Source organism: Euphorbia lathyris, chromosome 9 (assembly GCF_963576675.1).
Source record: "Euphorbia lathyris chromosome 9, ddEupLath1.1, whole genome shotgun sequence".
Lineage (NCBI taxonomy): Eukaryota > Viridiplantae > Streptophyta > Magnoliopsida > Malpighiales > Euphorbiaceae > Euphorbia > Euphorbia lathyris.
In genome coordinates this window covers 76,222,565-76,243,461 of record NC_088918.1, presented here as the reverse complement: position 1 = coordinate 76,243,461, position 20,897 = coordinate 76,222,565, and the positions used below count along the sequence as shown (strand labels likewise).

General features: G+C 33.4%; 1 pseudogene; it reads left to right on the top strand.

The window, feature by feature from the left end:
* The first annotated feature begins 4,018 nt into the window (after nt 1-4,018).
* Nucleotides 4,019-18,933, top strand: LOC136207436 (pentatricopeptide repeat-containing protein At1g63330-like; annotated as a pseudogene).
* The last annotated feature ends 1,964 nt before the right edge of the window (nt 18,934-20,897 follow it).

Below are 20,897 nucleotides of genomic sequence, written 5' to 3'. Positions count from 1 at the left end.
AGGGATATTTGTTTCGATTTCTATCCTTCCACCTGTAATAAGTATTTGATGCCTAAAACGAGAAAAGAAAGCTCGAATATGTACATCTTTCACATCACATTTGCAAGTTTTGGGATTTAAGCAAACAACTTGAGTTGGTTGGTGATCGGTCGGCGGCATATAGGGCAATGATATTGGCATGTAGGGAAATTTGATATCATTGATCCACACTCTCTACATGTGGCCACAGTTGAAGGCAAAGCCTTTGCAGTTGGTCAGGCAAATAGGACAGGGCTTCGAGCCAAATTATAATTTTATTGGAAAGTTTTGATCATCCATAGAGTGTAGCAGTTGAGAAAAAATAAACGTAAAAAGCATCACTAGACTTCTGATCTTTCATTGGATATATTAATCCCCTAATCATTTATGTTTTTGTAACATTAAGTCATTTACTTGTTAAATTGGCTAGTCGTGAATATTTAATTCAATTTAAAAAACATTATTCATTTCATTTGCATTTGAAATTATATCTTTTACAGTTCTAAATAAAGTTTTTACACTTTTCATATAGACACATTACATTAAAAATCATTTCAGACTTAAAAATAAAAATTCAAAAGCAAGTGAAATAAATAACTATTCAAATCTAACTTTTATGGCTATAAGAGGTTTAATGCGATAGAAAATAAAAAAACATGGATTTAATGTGTCCAAATAAAAATCAAGAACTTAATACACCAAAATATGAAAAATCAATGGCTTGCGATGCTTTTTGCAACAAATCGGTAAAAGTTTTAATATATGGATAGCCTCTCCAAGATGTTCATAAGATCTGGCGGCATGTCACATTAAACTCTGATAACAACAAATTAAATTGATTTCCGGAATTGTTTAAAGTAATACACATTTTAATTTATCTAAATCTCCACTTGCATGGCCATGTAGGAACGTAAAAAGGGTTAATCTTGTCACTTGGTAATTTTAAAGGGTTAAGTCTAAGTCTCATTAAGAGAAGGTATTAGAGAAACTTGTATCCGTGATGTCTGAACTTTAGAATGTTTCACAGTTTAGCTTTTAGCATCATCAATGGCATCAAAACCTCTTGGAAGAAGATTAGAAGTTGTTCATTTTGTGTTTGGACCATTAATAAGAACATAACCATCACAAACTTGGACAAAACAATCATGAAAATGGATTCTAACTAGTAGCTATATGAAATGAGATTGGACCCTTTTGATTTACCTGCGATTTGTTGTTTTGACAAAATGCAATTCAGATATTAAAGTATGAATGAGAGTGAAGTTCAAGTACCATTGGTGTAATTTATCCATCAAATTCGCAATTGACCCGTCACTGACCGGTTAAAAGTATTAAATTGTCAAGTCAACTTTACTTGAGGTATATATTTGAAACAAAATGAAATCTAGATACCAAAATATGAAGTATGATAAAATTTAGGTACCATTGGTACTTTTTTCATGTATATCTAACTAAATATCTAAACTTTCATTGAAAAGGCAAATATGAGAAAAAAATGGAGTAAACGAACATTCTGAATTTGTTGTTGGGTTTTTATGTTGGACATGTTCTTGAATAAAATCTTACTCTCGTTTGCCTTTCCACTATAACCAAACACATCATAATTGAAACTGTAATTAAAAATAAATGCATTTCATTATTGCTAAATAATAGAGTAAAGATTTCAAAAAAAAAAAAAAAAATAATAGAGTAAAATTATACCAATGGTATTTCAAATTTGTCCTAACTCACACTTTGGTATCTAGATTTCATTTTGTCTCAAAAATATACCTCAAGTAAAAATAATAGGACAATTTAGTACCTTTAACCGGTCAACACAAGTTTGACGGATAAATTACACCAATAGTACTTAAATTTTATCGTATTTACATTTCGATGCCTAAATTTTATTTTGTTGTAAAAATAAACCTCAATTAAGGATGACAAGATAATTAAGTGACCAGTCAATGCGAATTTACGCAAAAAATTTAGGATCCACTAAGATCTCAACTCTCTCTCACTCCTTTTCATTTACATTCTCTTTACATGTGGTTTATTTTTTAATCACTTGGTTTTTTAATGCAATTGTGAGTGTTCAAGTTGGTAGAGATGTTTTAATGGGTAAATTATATCAAAAGTATACCATAATTTACATTTTGTTACTTAAATTACATTTTGTACAAAAAAAAAAAAAATGTCTCAAATATAGGTGACTGACATTCAAGTAACTTTATTAGCTGGTAGATGTTGGTCAACCCAAATTTAACCACTTTTATACAAATATATAGGCATAATGCTTTCCTAATCCCCTTAACTTGTCCAAATTGGTCATTTTACCCCTTCAACTCATCGAATGTCTTATTTACTCTCTTAACTCCATAAAACTGGTATCTCTCACCCTTTCAACTTGTCCATTTATTCCCCCAACTCATAGAATATTCTACTTACACTCCTAACTCCATAAAACTGGTATTTTTTACTCCTTACAATCCGTTATCGAAGCCTAAATTGATAACTTTTTTTAAACGTTAGACCTATATTTATGCTATTTTGTAAGTGGAACCTAAATTGATACTTCTCCAAAAATCATAGGCCTATTTTGGTACATTATTCCTACATATAATGTATTTAACTTGTTCATATTAATGTTCTTGTTATTTGTATTTTCTATTCGTTCTTTCTCTTTTCAACTTTTTTAACTACTATAAAGGGATAAGAAATACCATTTTTATGGAGTTAAGAAGGTAAATAAGATCATAAGTGGTGAGAAATACCATTTTTATGGAGTTAAAGGGGTAAATAGGATATTCGATGAGTTGAAAATGAGTAAAATGACAAATTTGGACAAGTTAAGGGGGTAGAAATACTATATTTATGGAGTTAAGGGGGTAAATAGGATATTCGATGAATTGGATGGGTAAAATGACCAATTTAGACAAGTTAAATGGGCTGGAGAAGCATTAAACCTTAATCAAATTAAGAGGTTCGTGTTAAAGTTTTAAGGTTTAAGGGCCAGTTGAATTTTTTGGATAATTTGAGGGAAATACTACAAAAAAATTAATGTTAAACACACGACAAACGTTTTTTTTCACATTTTTCACATTTTTGTATGTTTTTTCATGTTATTAACGTTATTGTGTTTTTTCACATTTTTTTTTATTTTGACGTTTAGTTTTTCCGTTTTCTTTCTTTCGCGTTTTTTATTTTTTGCATTTTTTTTTCGCATTTTGTTACTTTTTCGTGTTATTCACGTTTTTTTCATGTTTTTCGTATTTTTCATGTTTTCGTATTTTGTTTGCATTTTTTTTTGTCTTTTCATGTTTATCGCGTTTTTCACTTATTGTCACGTTTTTGTGTTTTAGCATTTTTAGTGTTTTCTTTTTTTCGTGTTTTTTGTATTTTTCACGTTTTTGTATAATTCGTGTTTTCTCACTTTTTCACATTGTTCATGTTTTGTGTTTTTTCAAGTGTTATTTTTTTGCGTTTTTGTGTTTTTCATGTTTGTTCCCATTTTAATGTTTTTGCGGGGTTTTTTCATATTCTCGTGTTTTGTAACGTTTTCACGTTATTCATGTTTTTTCGTGTTTCATATTTTTGTATTTTTACATTTTTTAATGTTTTTCTCATTTTTTCTAAATGTTTATGTTTTGGGGAAAATGTTTTACCCTTTCCAAAAGAGTAAACATTTTTCCGTACTTCTTCCTTTTCCATTGACTTGCTACTTATTTTTCTTTGACTTATTTTCCTACCCAAACAAACACTGAAAAATTGTGAAAATATTTCCCCCAAACAAACATGACCTTAATAAAGTTTTCTCTCTTTCATTAAAAAAACCCTCAATATAAACAATAAAAATAAAAAAATTAATAGTGTATTATTTATTTACTTATTTACGTCATCTGGTCCTACCAAGTAATCCGTCCCACCAAGTAATCCGTGACCTCCCTACAAATCTATTTTGATGTTCGATTTGTTATAACATTAGTTATTCTTTCCAAATAATCAATCTCACATCAACACCATGTTCACCATCACCACCAGACGCCTTCTTGCTTCTTCCTCTTCAACTTCATCTCTCACTTCTTCTCCATTTCATCAGATTACGACTTCCATTTCTCTCCTCCATACTCATAACTCTGCCACTGAGGTCAATGAAGTTGTCTCTTCCTTCCATAAGCTTCTTCGTACAAGGCCCCAACCTTCTGTAATCGAGTTCACTAAATTGTTGTCTTCACTGGTTAGGATGAAGCAGTTTCAGACTGTCATTTCTTTGTCCAAGCAGATGGAATTGGTGAGTATTAAACCTGATTTTTATACTTGTAGCATCTTAATTAATTGCTTCTCCCATTTAGAGCGTGTGGATTTGGGGTTCTCTATTCTGGCCAAAATTTACAAGCTTGGTTTTGAGCCTGACATTATAACCTTCAGTACTTTAATTAATGGTTTATGTGGAGATGGTAAAATTGGACATGCTCTAGATTTATTTGACAAAATAGAGGTCATGGGTCATCAACCTGACGTCATCACTTATACTACTATTGTGAATGGTCTATGCAAAATTGGAAATATGCATGTAGCTATTTGTTTGCTCAAAAAATGGTTGAGATAAGTTGTGAGCCTAATGTTGTGACATACAATGCCATTGTTGATGGTCTTTGTAAGTGTAAACAAGTTAAGGAAGCATTTGAGCTCTTCAAAGAGATTAAGAGCCGAGGAGTTTTGCCTGATGTTATCACTTACAATTCACTAATTCATGGTCTGTGTTATTCGAGCAAGTGGAAGGAAGCTTCGACGTTGTTTGAAGAAATGTTGGATAAGAATATTGGGCCAAATGTAGTTAGTTACAGTATATTAGTTGATGAACTTTGCAAAGGAGGAATGATACTGAAAGCCCAATCTGCGGTCAGTATATTTGTTGGAACGCTCAAATATTCCGATCTGTTCAAATAAGAATCAATTTTTTTGAAAGGGTTTTATCCAATGGCCTTGTTGAAGCTCTTTGTGTCTCCTTTGGCAATATTAAACATGTACTGTGAATTCCTCTGAAGTTAAAGTAAATATTGTTTAGTGTAGTATTTTCCAATTATTCAATTTTTGGAACATAAGGGAAACCCGTAAACGTATCTTATGCTCAAATCTTTGCTCCTTTTAAATAAAAAACTAACTTGTTAATAGAATTTTATTTTCCCCCTTATTTATGATCTTGTTGAATCTCTGTGTTTTTTGGGGCAATATTGAAACATGAACTCTGAATTCTGCTGAAGGTAAAATTATTTTTTGTGTTGTTTTTCTTTTTCCTTTTCATTTACACACACTAATGCTTTCTATAGGATTAGTTATATGACTGTTTGCTTGAGAAATTTTGCAGCTGATAAAAATGGATTGGTTTAGACAGTTTGTTTATAAAACCAGATTAAACCTTATTGTTTACGCACACTAATGCTTTTCTTACTGTTGGGGGATTATGCTTCTTCATGACACTCTTGTTATATCTCATCAAGGATAAGTAGTTTTCTTGGTCATATTGTCTTAACTTAATCTTAAATTTGACTCTTAAAGCAGCGAGTCTGAACCCCTAATTTATGAGTAGTGGGAAAATATAATAATTTAGCATTGTGTTAGAGATGTTAGAATTTGTCAAGGGAATTAGCAGAAATTGAAAGGGTCATAATCTAGTGTATTGATCATATGATTGTTGTTTAGTTCATTTTTTTCATGGCATTTTTTCTTGAACTGAATGTATTTTCATAGTATTTGCAACTCGTTTTAACTTTGATGACATATCAGGCGTCAGACGGCTTGGGCACCTCTCTTTTTTTATCTGTAGCTTAGTTTTATGATTATTCTACTTCCTCTGCTCCTTTAATCTGTTGATTAATGTAGCTCTTAAAGTATTGTAATGTAAAAGTTGAAGCTTGACTCTACCAAGAAGGTAAGACTCAATAGAATGAAACTTCTCTTTTTCAATCATTCATTTGAAGGAGCCTTACATATATATATATATAGTGATGTTTAGAGTATTCTAGAAACTAGATTATAGTTGGATACATTAGAGCATTCTAGATACATATACTTACAACTATACAAATCTCATAACATCTAGACTTTTCTACATTATTCTACTTAACTTTATGACTAACTAAAAATTACAGCAAATACAAAGTAGAAATTATCCAGGAAAAATCCACTTTTGCTGTCACTCCTCCTTGAGATTTTTCTTGGATACACCAAGCATATATTTCAAGAAGTCAAACTTGTCTCTATGTAGAGCTTTGGTAAAGATATCCGCCAATTGCTCTTCTCCTTTGCAGAAAACTAGCTTAATCTGCTTCGTTCTTTCAGCTTCCTTAGAGCATGATACTTAACATTTATATGTTTTGTCCTTCCATGCTGAGTGGGATTTTCTGCCATAGAAATAGCAGATTTGTTGTCAATGTAAATGACAGATGGAGCTTGAGAAGGAAAGCCAAGATCAACCCAGATTTTTCTGATCCAAATGCATTGATTTGCAGCTGATGCAGCTGAAACATATTCAGCTTCTGCTGTGGATTGAGCAACCACCTCCTACTTCTTAGAATTCAACGAGAAGATGCCTGAACCAAAAGAAAAACAATATCCAGATGTGCTTTTACAATCTTCGACACATCCAGCCCAATCACTATCAGCATAGCCAATTAATTTTCCATTTTCAATTTGCTTGTACCAAATACCATGATCCATTGTGCCCTTGATATACCTTAGAACTCTTTTAGTAGCACCAAGATGTTTATAGCTTGGATTATGCATGAATCTTGACAAAATGCTTACAGAGTACATCAAATCAGGCCTTGATGCAGTGAGATATAGTAAGCTGCCAACAAGACTTCTGTATTGCTTTGCACCAGTTTTCTTTTCACCATCTTCAACTTGAAAATTCCCATTAACAATCATAGGAGTAGGCACTGGCTTACACTCGTAAAGATTAAATTTCTTCAACAGAGATTGAGCATACTGACCTTGAGATAGAAAAATTCTAACAGTTGTTTGATTGATTTCCATCCCAAGGAAGAACTTCATCAATCCTAAATCAGTCATCTCAAATTCTTTCTTCATTTTTTACTTGAATTCATCAACAGCAGCTTCATCATTTCCTGTTATTAAAAGATCGTCCACATAAAGTGAGATCACAACTAGACTGCCATTTTTACCTCTTTTCGTATATAATGTGGGTTCATTCATGCTTATTTTGAACCCAAGAGACTCCAAATATGAGTCGATTCTCGAATACCATGCACGCGGAGCTTGTTTAAGCCCATATAGTGCCTTGTGTAGCTTATACACTTTATCTTCTGCACCTGCAATAGAAAATCCTTCAGGCTGGTCTACACACATGTCCTCTTCAAGCCAACCATTTAAGAAGGCTGACTTGACATCCATGTGGTGCAATCTCCACCTAAACTGAGCCGCAAAAGCAATTAAAAATCTCACTGTCCCATGTCTTGCAACAAGAGCAAAAGTATCTCCAAAGTCAACACCAGGGAGTTGAGAATACCCCTTCACTACCAGCCTTGCTTTATGCTTGAAAATGCTTCCATCTGGATTGTACTTGTGTCTGAATACCCATTTTACTCCTATTACATGCTTGTCATTTGGCTTGTCAACCAAAGACCAAGTGCCATTCTTCTCAATAGCCGTTAATTCTTCTTCCATGGCTTGTTTCCATTCAGGAAACTTGATAGCTTCTGCAAAACTTGAAGGTTCAGCTGCAGTAAAATTGCAATCTTCATATATCTCTGATAATAACCTCGTCTTGATCACATCATCATCGGTAGTGTTCTCTATTGAACTTATGTATTCTTGTTGATCAAGCTTTTCATCATTTTTCTCAGAGATATCCATTGCTGGAACTTGATTGCAATGTGCTTCTTGTTTTACCACCATATGCTTCTCCCAATCCCAATAAGCATTCTCATCAAAATGAACATCTCTGCTGATGAGAACCTTCTTTGCTTGAATGTTGTACAACTTATATCCCTTTGAATGAGATGAATAACCCAACAAAATACATAATTCAGCTTTGTCATCAAGTTTTCTCCTCCTTGTTGATGGAATGAGAGAATAACAAATAGAGCCGAACACTTTCAGCTCATTGGTAGAAGGCTTGAATCCATACCAAGCCTCAAATGGAGTTTTCCCTTCAACAGACCTGGTTGAAAGTCTATTAAGTAAATAGACTGCCGTGTTCACCGACTCTGTCCAAAAACATTTGGGCATCTTCTTTTCTGCCAATATGGATCTTGCCATTTCTATAATAGTTCGATTTTTCCTTTCCGAGACTCCATTCTGTTGAGGCGAATAAGGCACAGTGAGCCGGTGATGTATTCCTTCATCTTGACATAACTTTGCAAACTCCCTTGATGTATACTCAGAACCATTATCAGATCTGAGTACCTTAATTAGAGAATCACTCTCCTTTTCAACTGAAGCTTTGAAGGATTTGAAGGCTTCAAAGGCTTGTGACTTATGGCTTAGGAAGTACACCCATGTCATTCGCGTCAAATCATCAATGAATAACAGAAAATACTTACTGCCATTCAAAGCTGGAGTTTGCATTGGGCCACAAATATCAGTATGGACCAGCTCTAACTTTTTACTAGGAACTCCTTTGAGGGAATGACTGCCTGTGAAGCTTACCAAATTGACAAGCTTGAAAAGTCTCCTTACAGATATTAATTTTATCTAAATCATGTATCATGCCATTCTTCTTCATAAATTTCAAAGAATGAAGATTATAATGGCCAAATCTCTTATGCCACAGCAATGAATTATCCTCCATGGCAGATAAAGCATGATTATTAATTGCATTCCAATTAATCGGAAATCAATTATTTTTCATCTCAACTGTAATAACATGAGCTCCTGTAGAGTCTTTGATTTCACAAGTTTTATCTTTGAAAAATAAGCTATAGCCCTTGTTTATCATTTGGCCAACACTTAGCAGATTTTGTGCTAGATGAGGAACATAAAGAGCATCAATAATGAGATTCATACCTGTAGAAGTCAGAATCTTAACCGTACCTTTGCCTTGAGCTTGAATAGTGCTACCATTTCCCAGCCTCACTTTTGTGTTGTCACGTTTGTCTAAATGAGAAAATAAGCTTTCTTCTTTCACCATATGCCTAGTACATCCACTATTTATGTACCAGACATTGTTGTTATTAGCGACTGAATTTTGTGAGGCAATAAAGAGCTTTGCTTCAGCTTCAGCTTCAATATGATCTTCAGTAAAGTGAGCTTGCTGACTTTTTGGTTGTGAGGAAGCTTGCTGATAATTTTGGTATTGCTTTGCCTTGCAATATTTCTCTACGTGCCCAAACTTTTTGCAATGATTGCATTGAATTTGAGGTCTGCCATGCTTTTTCCAGCAGTCTTTCTCTAAATGATTTGTCTTCCCGCATGTGGAACAAGATGGAAATTTTGTCTTTCTAGAGAAATCTGGTTGCTTACCTTTCCCTTACAGCTTCTTGCCATCCCGGAGATAATTCCCCTTTTGCTTGGCTTGAAAAGCTTCTTCTATAACTTGCTTTTGTCTGACAGAACTCCTTTGTTCAGTGGCATGAAGCTTTGAGATCAATTCAGCTACTGATAAAGTACTAAGATCACAAGATTCTTCTATGGCAGAGATCTTGGACTCAAATTTTTCTGGTAAACTAACCAAGATTTTCTCCACGATCCTTTCCTCGTGAAAATCATCTCCATGTAGCCGAATACGATTGACAATCTCCATGATCTTGGCGAAGAAATCCTTGACTGATTCTGTCTCAGTCATATGTAGCAGCTCAAATTCTCTTTTCAAAGTTAAGAGCTTGAATCTCTTTACTTTGGTGTTGCCTTCAAATTCATCTTTCAACTTGTCCCATGCCTCTTTAGCAAATTTACAAGCCATGATTCTTGTAAAAATGGCCTCTGAAACTGCTGATTGAATACAAGAAAGTGCCTTTGGATCCCTAGTACTTAGCTCATCATACCTTTTGATTTCATTTAAAGTTGCATTTTCTTTAAGTGGTGGAACATCAGGTCTTCCATTCTCCAAAACATCCCAAAGACCTTGAGCTTTAAGATAAGTTTGCAATTTGATAGCCCAAACAGTGTAATTCTCCCCTGTGAAAGTTGGAGGAGCTGTTACAGCAGAGTTGAAAGAAGCCATTGCTGCAGAAAAACTCAGGAAAACAGAGTAACCACAACCCTTAAGAAATGCAACTCTGATACCACTGTTGATTAATGTAGCTCTTAAAGTATTGTAATGTAAAAGTTGAAGCTTGACTCTACCAAGAAAGTAAGACTCAATAGAATGAAACTTCTCTTTTTCAATCATTCATTTGAAGGAGCCTTACATATATATATAGTGATGTTTAGAGTATTCTAGAAACTAGATTATAGTTGGATACATTAGAGCATTCTAGATACATATACTTACAACTATACAAATCTCATAACATCTAGGCTTTTCTACATTATTCTACTTAACTTTATGACTAACTAAAAATTACAGCAAATACAAAGTAGAAATTATCCAGGAAAAATCCACTTTTGCTGTCATAATCAATTAGGGGTTTTAGATTAATCATTTGGATTGAAAATTTAGATGGATTAGAGATGCCTGATTGAAAATTAATGATTATTAGTTCTTAATTCTACTGTTGATTGTTGTGGTGTCAATGAAGAAAAAAAAAATGGAATACTTCATTTCTCGTTCTTTATAAAACTGACTCTCTATACTCTTATTTTTCAGTTGAATTTGGTTCTGATCTCTTTTTTGTTGTTTGTGCATTGCTTGATTCATGATACAAGTGTTCGTTTGCATTTCTAATTTGTAAAAATATGCAGTTATATTTTAAACTTGCAACTCCTTTTTTGTTGTTTTAACTTTTTTAGTTCAAACAGTAGATATACTGTGTTTAGTTAAGATTGTAAAACACCTTATTGATTGTTAATACATGAAGAGCACTTGTATTTTGGCTAAAGATTCGATTATCCCCCTGAACTTACTTAGCGTGACCTAGTGGCTGCTTGAACTTGGTTAAGTGACTGATTGATCACTAAGCTCATTGATCCCCTGAACTTGCTTAAAGTGATATGTTTCACGCTTCAATTTATCAAAATGACCACTTTGTTCCGCCAAGTAGGGTTTATAGGGTTAATCATATTAATTTAAGCAAGTTTATGGGCTAATGAAACATCTCGGATGTTCAGGGACCAATTGAATTATTTGGCCAAGTACAGGAGCTCCTGATGTAGTAACCCAAATATCAACACCAACAAACCGTAAACAACAATAGAAAACATTAAACAACAATAGTCGAACAAAAAAGACACTTTGAATAGTCGAACAAGAAAGATGTGATAATTTTATTCCCTTTACATGCTTTTGATACTTGCTAGTTCAAAAGACTGGTTGGAGTAGATGAGGTTTAAGTCTTTTTTTCCCACTAATCCTAGTTGTTATCACTAATCCTGTTAGCGTGGCCCAGCTTAGTCTGAATCCGATGTCAATATAGTGCCGACTGAGCTAGGTTTAGAGAAGGTAGTTAAGTGTGAAGTCCAGTTAGCCTGGCTCAAAGTTAATATAGTCCCGATTGAGCTGAGCTGACACATTAAACTTTACTCCCTCCCTTATTATTCAAATCATGATCTCCCCTCCCGTGTCTGAAACTGATATAATTTTGTGTTACAAATTTAGTTTTAGTTGGATCTCTAAATTAGATGAAGGGGAAAAGTCAATCAAGAGTGACTAGCAAAATACCTTAGGGAGCTGAAGTGTTGCTTTCTTTACGAGTGAATTCAGCCAGTACTGAAGCTGGCGAGGAACAGAAGATTCAGCACAAAAAGAAGTTGATCAGAAGACAGCCATGCCGGTATGTATGTACCATACTAGTTTCGTATGGGAATACTAGAGAGGGTATTTTTAGTTCTTTACCGAATTCACTCTTTCGTATATATTTTACGTTGTGCTCGAATTGTATTTGTTCACTTGATTGTCATACGTGCTTGATGAATGGATTGATGATATACTAGTGATGAAGCTTCATTGACATTCATGTTTAGAATTAGGTGATTCAACGTAAATTCAGGTCTCTCAGTTGGTTTCTGTTACGTACAGAAAACACTAACATTAAGTGTTGGTTTCGTTTTCTTATTTTTTTTTCTTAAAGTAATGCTTGTAGAGGCTACAATAATATTTAGAGGCATGCTATATATATATATATATATATATATATATATATAGTTCGTCAGCAGCAGTGGCAAATATAACATTAATCTGTTTGGAGAGCCAATTCTATGTGCGCCCGTAAAAAAAATGCTTTATTGTCAAATCGAACTCGTTCAATTTTTTTCCATACATATACATGTTAATACTCAATTTTATGTACCACTATAAAATTTCAGTCACTTGGTAGTATGGGAGCCACTGCTAAAATGGTAAAATGGAAATAATCTAGACTAGTTCAATGACAAGTCTCGGGTGATTAGTCAGTTTTTATAGTGTTTCTTACGTCAATTCAAGATCCAGAGACAATACACGTTACAATATCTCCCTCGCCATTGCTCCTTGTCATCTACTCACTCTCTTCCACATTACATCCTTACTCTTCCCAATTACATTGCTTGAAACTACACAAGTTTTCCTCCCATACGTTAAGGTGTTGTTTGATAAAACTCAAATAAGTGTTAAATATTATAAGTGCTGAAAGTATTAAATGATGTAATTTTTATAAAAATATTAGTTGATAATGTTTAACTTAAAATGTTAAGTAAAATAATTTGACTTATCAAAATAAGTGATTTTTAACTTAATTAACTAATTTAAGTGGTGGAGAAACAACCGTTATCAAACGCACTTAAATTAAATATGTGCTTAACATTTTAATTTAAGTAATTAAGTAGGTTATCAAACAAGCCCTTGGGGAAATTGATTGCCCATAATATATTAAACAAACTGAATTTTGTAATGAAATACAAACTCAATGAGTTAATTAACCATTTCGAACTTTAATTGCTTTCACCAATATGTTTAATGGGTTAATTGCATCAATTGTAACCTAAGTTTGGAGTTGGTTTTAAAAAGTCACCGAACTTCATTTTATTTCAAAAAAAAAAAATCATTGAACTTTCATTTCTATTTTATAAAGTCATTCTATTTAAGACAAAAATGACATGAATAGTGTCATGACAGCGACGTTAAAAATGGTTGATTTTTACATATGATATGTCAATCATATTACAACAAAAAAAATCCATATTTATTATTTATTTAATTAAATTGCTTGAAACTGTAACGTGACAATCATTTTTATTCCAAAAAAGTCATTCTAGCCATTGCAGACAGAAAAAATCACATGAATAGTGACATAATAACAACATTGAAATGATTGAATTTTACGTATGACATGATAAACATATTACAACAGTAACAGAAAAAAATCATACTTATTATCTACTTAATTCAACTGCTTGAAATTGTCACGTGACAATTGTTTTTATTTTAATAAAGTCATTCTAGCAATGTCACACAGAAAAAATCACCTGAATAATGACATAACATCGATGTTGAAAATGATTGACTTTTATGTATACCATGACATTCATATTACAAAAAAAAAATCATATTTATTATTTACTTAATTCAACTGTTTGAAACTGTCACGAGACAACCAAAGATACTTTTTTATTTTATTTTTTTCAACTGCCACACAACATACAAATGGTTGTTGTTGAGATTTTGATTTTCTGATTCAAATTTGTTTTTTTACTAAGTCTAGTTTTAACGGGTCTTTATTTTGTTAGTGAGATAAACAGTTAAGATTTTATTGTTTCCTTTAAAATCTCATTTTTTGTTGATACTACAATTTTTCTTATTAATTTCATTTATGTGTTTCTCAATAAAACTCTCAGCACCATCAATTTGTACTAGTTGCGGGGAGAAGTGCTCCGATTACAAGATGATGATGGAAAGTACGTGATATGTAAAAGAACTTTGAATCAAGAAGGAATATTGAGATTTTGATTTTCTGATTCAAAGTTGTTTTTTTTTACTAAATCAACTTGGAATATAGAATCCGGTTAATAGAGTGATATTCGTTTCTGTGAGTTTGAATTTTTTTTTACAGTTAAAAACAATTTTTTATATATGTAATATGAATACATGAAAACTATAAAAACCTTAAAAAAATTATAACTTTAAACAATAAAGAAAATATAGTTAATAAACAGAAAATATAGTTAATAAACAGAGACTAATATTTACTTTGCAAAATATGAAGCTACTTATCTTCAAATTCATCTTTTATTTTAAGGATTCAACTTAACAAGTATAAAAAGAGAATATGGGAAAGTACATCATATCCTTAATGTTTGCAGCACAGAATAACTTTTCCTTTAACGTTTAAAGTAATACAATTTTATTTTAATATTAGCAGTTATTAGTAATTTTATATTTATAAGAGTCAATTTCAGACATTATTGTAAAATATAAATATTTTATTCTTTATTTTGTATCAATTGCACATGAATTGGTTAAACAAATTCTTATGATAAATAATAGAATTGAAGATCAGTACTTATAAATTCATCAGAATATTTGATTTTTTTTTGTCCACCTTATACAAAAAAAAAAAATATTTTTTGAAGAAAAATAAATTTCATTAAATAGAATCAACATACGAGGAATGAGAAGGCCTAGCTAAAGCATGAGTCATCCTATTCGCAGAATGACCTATCAATCTAACAATGAATATGCTCTACCACTAATCGTGCATCCGACAATAATTAAAAAAAGATTTCACATTTAATCATGTTTTGTGATAAAATGATGTGAACTGTAGATCACAATATTCACTGTAAGACCACGTTTGACAAATTATTTTTCAAATTAATACAACCTGTGAACTGTAATGTCGTTTTTAGCCTCTAACTTAGAGTTAAAATTGTATGGTTGTAAACCTTAGGTTAAAATTGCTCCCTTTATTATAAACATCGGATCGATTTGAAGCCTCCAAATTCCCAAATCAAACCCCTAATTCTCTCCAATTCTAATCTGCTGTTGTTAAGGTTTTTCCATTCACCCCAAAAATCGCTCCCCATAACTACTCCAAGCTGCCCGCCATGCTCACCTCCACCTCCAGACGACTTCTTCTTTCTTCCTCTTCAACATCACCTCCATTTCATCAGATTATGGGTTTCATTTCTTCTCTCCATACTCATACTTCTGGTTCAGATATCAATCAACTCCTCGCTTCCTTTCATAAGCTTCTGCGTACGAAGCCCCGGCCTTCTGTAATCGAATTCAATAAATTGTCCTCTGTACTGGTGAAGATGAAACAATTTCAGACTGTCATTTCTTTGTCCAAGCAGATGGAAATGGTGAGAATTAAACCTGATGTTTATACTTTTAGCATCTTAATTAATTGCTTCTCCCATTTAGATCGTGTGGATTTGGGGTTTTCTGTTCTCTCCAAAATTTACAAGATTGGTTTTCAACCTAGCATTGTGACCTTCAGTACTTTAATTAATGGTTTATGTAGAGATGGTAAAATTGGTCATGCTGTAGATTTATTTGACAAGATAGAGGCCATGGGTCATCAACCTAACTTCATCACTTATAGTACTATTGTGAATGGTCTATGTAAAATTGGAAATATGCATGTAGCTGTTTGTTTGCTCAAAAGAATGGTTGAGAAAGGTTGTGAGCCTAATGTTGTGACATATAGTGCCATTGTTGATGGTCTTTGTAAGTGTAACCAAGTTGAGGAAGCATTTGAGCTCTTCAAAGAGATGAAGAATCGAGGAGTTCTGCTTGATGTTATCACATACAATTCACTAATTCATGGTCTATGTTATTCGAGCAAGTGGAAGGAAGCTTTGGCGTTGTTTGAAGAAATGTTGGATAAGAATATTGCACCAAATGTTGTTAGTTACAGTATATTAGTTGATGAACTTTGCAAAGGAGGAATGATAACGAAGGCTCAATCTATGGTTAGCAATTAGCAAAATGATTCAAACAGGTGTTGAGCCTGATGTCATTACATACAATTCACTAATAGATGGACATGGTTTACATGGACAAATGCATCTAGTTAAGAAAGTGTTTGATGTGATGAAGAGAAAAGGTTGCAATCCTAATGTCCATACTTATAGCATCTTGATCAACTGGTATGGTAAGAAGAAACTTATTTACGAGGCAAAGAGTCTTCTTTATGAAATGTCTTCTAGAGATTTAGTCCCGGATCAATATATTTATAGTTCTATTATATACGGCTTATGTCATGCCAGAAGACCTTGGGAAGCACTCGAGTTTTTCAAGGACTCATGTGGAAGTGGCTACCTTCCCAATGTAGTAACATACTCAACTTTGCTACATGGTTTTTGCAAAAACGGGCATCTTGATATAGCATTATCCTTATTTCATGAAATGGAAGTGAGCAATTTGAAGCCTAATGCAGTTACATATACTATCCTAATTCAAGGCATGTGCAAGGCTGGAAGGTTTAAAGATGTCAAGAAATTGTTATCTAAATTTTCTGTTGATGAGTTGCAGCCTACGATTTACACGTATAGTATAATCATTGATGGGCTTAGCAAGAAAGGATTCCTAGATGAAGCATACCAGATCTTCAGAAATATGGAAAACAATGTCTTCTCACCAAATAGTTGCTGTTATAATGTGATTATTCATGGATTTCTTAGGCGCAAGGATTTGGCGATGGTAGCAAAACTTATTCATGAAATGCGTGACAAGGGTTTCTCTGCCGATAACACCACGTTTGTTTTGGTAGCGGAGAATAAAGACATCTTGAAATTACTATAAAATGTCTTCAGGTGAAATGATGAGCTGAAATTGACATTTATTACATCCTTACAAATTGACATTTCAGATTCTGATTATTTGTCTTGATGTCTAAGCAGCTGTTTGTGAATCCTAGCTCTGGGAGCATGTTGCGATAACCACATTGGAAAGAAGCTACCCTTGCCTTACAACAGCATCACCATTGTTTCACTTGAAATCGGTGAGTCCCAAGTTTATTGCAATGGCTGCAAATCTGAGATGTAGAGTTTCTATCCAGTAGTAAAAGCTCTCCAAATGGTATCTTAGTCCATAGTTCGACACAGAATGAGTATGATGTGGCAGTTTGATGCTCTTAGCCCAATTTGGGTGGCCTAGATTTGACTTTTTGAGATTAATTCTGAAATTTTTGTATATTGTTGTTTCCAAAGTTTTTTAATACGAGTCTAGTGTTGCTAATTTGTACGAGTCGAATTCTGTATGGAAGATTTGTGCTAGGCAGACAGATGATAATTTTTTTAAGGACATGTATATTCAGTTAGTACTCTCTTATTGCATAGGTAGGAGTTGATGTGCTACAAACAACAGTGGCAACTCCCCTTGCCTTAGTAGAGCATCACCACCATTTTCATTTGAAGTCTGACTCTAAAGTTTGTGGCAGTCCGAGAGGTTAGCAGCTTTTTCAAACTATTTCAACAGAGTTCCTTGTTATATTATTTTTGAACTGAGTAGAAAAGAACTTATGCTTGATCCTTTTACATGACTGAGTCATTCTGTCACTTGATCTCATTGAGGAAAGATCAAATCACTGTTTAGTGACTTTTTCTGTCTGCAATTTCTTTTATATAGCAAACTATGTAGTGCCTCCCTCTTTATCATTATCACAAAAAGTTTCTATTTTGAAATGAAATCTTACCAATTCTCTCTTCAAGTTTAGTATAATCTTATAAAAGAATTGTATAAATCCTCTGGCCCAATGCACGCCCCGAGTCCCTTGTACGCTTCTTCATTTTAATAAAGTTAATCTCTTTTCTACAATAAAACCTCTTTCGTCTCTTTTGATCTGTAGTTTAGTTTTATGATTATTCTACTTCCTCTGCTCCTTTAATCAATTAGAGGTTTTAGATCAATGGTTTGGATTGAATTTGGTTTTGGGTTGTCTAGTTTTGATCTCAATTTAGATGGATTAGACGTTGGATTGAAAATTAATGATTATTAGTTCTTAAATCTGCTGTTGATTGTTGTGGTGTCAATGAAGATAAAAAAAAATAGGGTATATTTCATTTTTCGTTCTTTATAAAGCTGAATGCTCTGATGTTTTGTTGAATTTTGGTTCTGATTTATCTTTTGTTGTTTGTACATTGCTTGATTCCTGATACATGTGTTCGTTTGCATTTCTAATTAGTGAAAAAATGCGGTTGTAGTCTTGTTATTTTAAACTTGCAACTCTTTTTTGTTGTTTGAACTTTAGAGATGTCTCAATATCCTCTACACTTACTTAACCTATTGGCCCTTAAACTTACTTAAAGTGACCTATTGATCCCTTGAACTTGTTTCAAGAGATAGATTTCACGCTTCAGTTTATCTAAATCACCACTTTGCTCTGGCAAGCAGGACCTAAAAAGTTAGTCATGTTACCTTAAGCAAGTTTATGGACTAATGGGTCATTCAATTGTTCAGGGACGAATCAAATTATTTGGCCAGGTACAGGAGCTCCTGGTGTAGCAAGCCTAATTCTTCCAGTAGAGAAAACTATTCCTCAACTGCTGTGGTTTTATGTTTATAGTATTAGAGTAACCTTTGACCATTTTAGTCCCTTTACAAACTTTTTTTAGGGAAGCTCAATCAAGAGAGACTAGCAGAATACCTTGGGGAGCTGAAGTGTTGCTTCTCTGAGAGGCGAGACACTAGCCAGGAAATGCTACGTGCGAATTCAACCAGCACCGAAGCAAGGCAACATGGAATCCGGCGAGGAACAGAAGATTGAGCACAAAAAGAAGTGGATCAGAAGATAGCCATGCCGGTGCATTACTTTCTGTTTGTTGGTATCATTATATGGTTAGAAAGCACGGAATAGCTCGATGCTTTTTGCAATGTTATTCCATACTTGTTTCATATGGGAAAATTTGAGCGGGTATTCTTACATTTTGAGTTTGTTCAATTCATAGTTGCGAAAGGCGAAAGGCGAGTCGAGGCGATAAGGGCAAAATATCGCCTCGAGGCGAGGCGACTGCCTCTCGCACGTGAGGCGACAAACAATTTAGAAAAAAAAAAAAAACCATAACTCAAATTGGCTAGTTTAACTTCTAAAGTTGTAAAACAAAATAAAACTTCTAGTCTAATACTAAGATCCTAATTCCTAATAATATATCAACCATCATCATCAAACTCAATGTCATCATACTTCCCTGCCTTGACCTCTTGCACATACTTCCAACAAAGATTCATTCTTGTTGTCGCTTTCGATGTATTAGAATTACTAATACTCATGTCCAAAAGCCTGCAAAATTTGGAAAATTAGACTCTTGTAAGCTACTATTTCATACACTTTTATACATTTTCACACACTTACATAGAGTTGCAAACATTTTCACACATTTTCAGTTCACACACTTTCATAAACTTGCATAAAATTTCACATACTTTCATAATAGTAACATAAACTTTCATAAACTTTCATAACAGTAGCATTAGCATAAACTTTCACACACTTCCATTTCTCAAACTTTCATAACCTTCACCTAAACTTTCATAACTTAGTAATAATAACACAAATCGCAAAATTTGGGCAGCATAACACTTGCATAAGTCACAAGTCATAAATAAAGACTAGAAATTTGGGCAGCATAACAACAGGACGAAGATGAAAAAAAGAAAAATAGAGAAGAAAGGAGAAGATCGTAAAGAAAAATAAAAGAAATGAGAACAGAGAAGAGTATTAGAAACAAAAACAAAAGAAAGAAGAACAGAGACCGTACCTGTTTTTATGTCAACGAGGCCGTTGGGTGGGTGGAGAGGTAGTTTCTGTGTGGATGTCTGGATCGATCGGTGTTGTTGTGCCTAGTTTGCTTTTTTTTTTCTTCTATACTTCCAAAGGTTCCGATGTCTTTAACCTAAAATCCCTTTTATATTTCTTTCTTTCTGATTTTTTCAGAAAAAACTGTAAGTAACCACCAAAGTTCAGAAGGCGACCGCCTCTCGCCTGCGGCAGCCAGGCGGTCGCCTTTTGAAGAACGCCTGCCTTCCAGTGAAGAAGGCGGGGGAAGGAACGCCTGGGTCGCCTCTCGCCTCAGGCGATCCAGGCGATCGCCTTTCACAACTATGGTTCAATTGATTATCATACTTGCTTGATTAATTGATTGATGATATATTAGTGGTGAGCCTTCATTGACATTCATGTTTAGAATTAGATGATTCAACTTAAATTCAGGTTTATTAAAAAAAAACTTAAATTCAGGTCCCTTGGTCTCACTTGTGTACACAAAACACTGAAATTAAGTGCTCGTTTCGTTTTCCTTTTTGTAGCTCTTTTTTTCGAAGTAAGTATTTAGTTAAGATTGAGAAACAACTATCATTATCATTAGCTATTTAGAACGAAAATCAACTGTCATTAACAACAAATAATAAATAATTAACCAATAGTCTCAAAGATCTAATGCTCGGATTGGTTTTTATTTATTTATTTTGAATCTCAAGGAATATTTGTTTTGATTTCTATCCTTCCACCTGTAATAAGTACTTGACGCCTAAAACGAGAAAAGAAATATTACATCTTTCACATCACATTTGCAAATTCTGGGATTTAAGCAAGCAGCATGAGTTGGTTGGTGATCGGTCGGTCGGTAGCATATAGGGCAATGATATCGGCATAGAGCAATTTGATATCATTGATGCACACTCTTTACAAGTCTGCAGGAACTGGTAAATGTTAGTTTAACCAAACTTTAAAAACAACAAATTAACTCCTTAAACTAGTTTAAAGGGATAAGGTGTAAAAAATGCCTCTAACGTTAACAATCAGGAGTAATTTTACCCATAACATAAAAAATAGTGCAATTTTACTCCTAACGTTGGCAGTCAA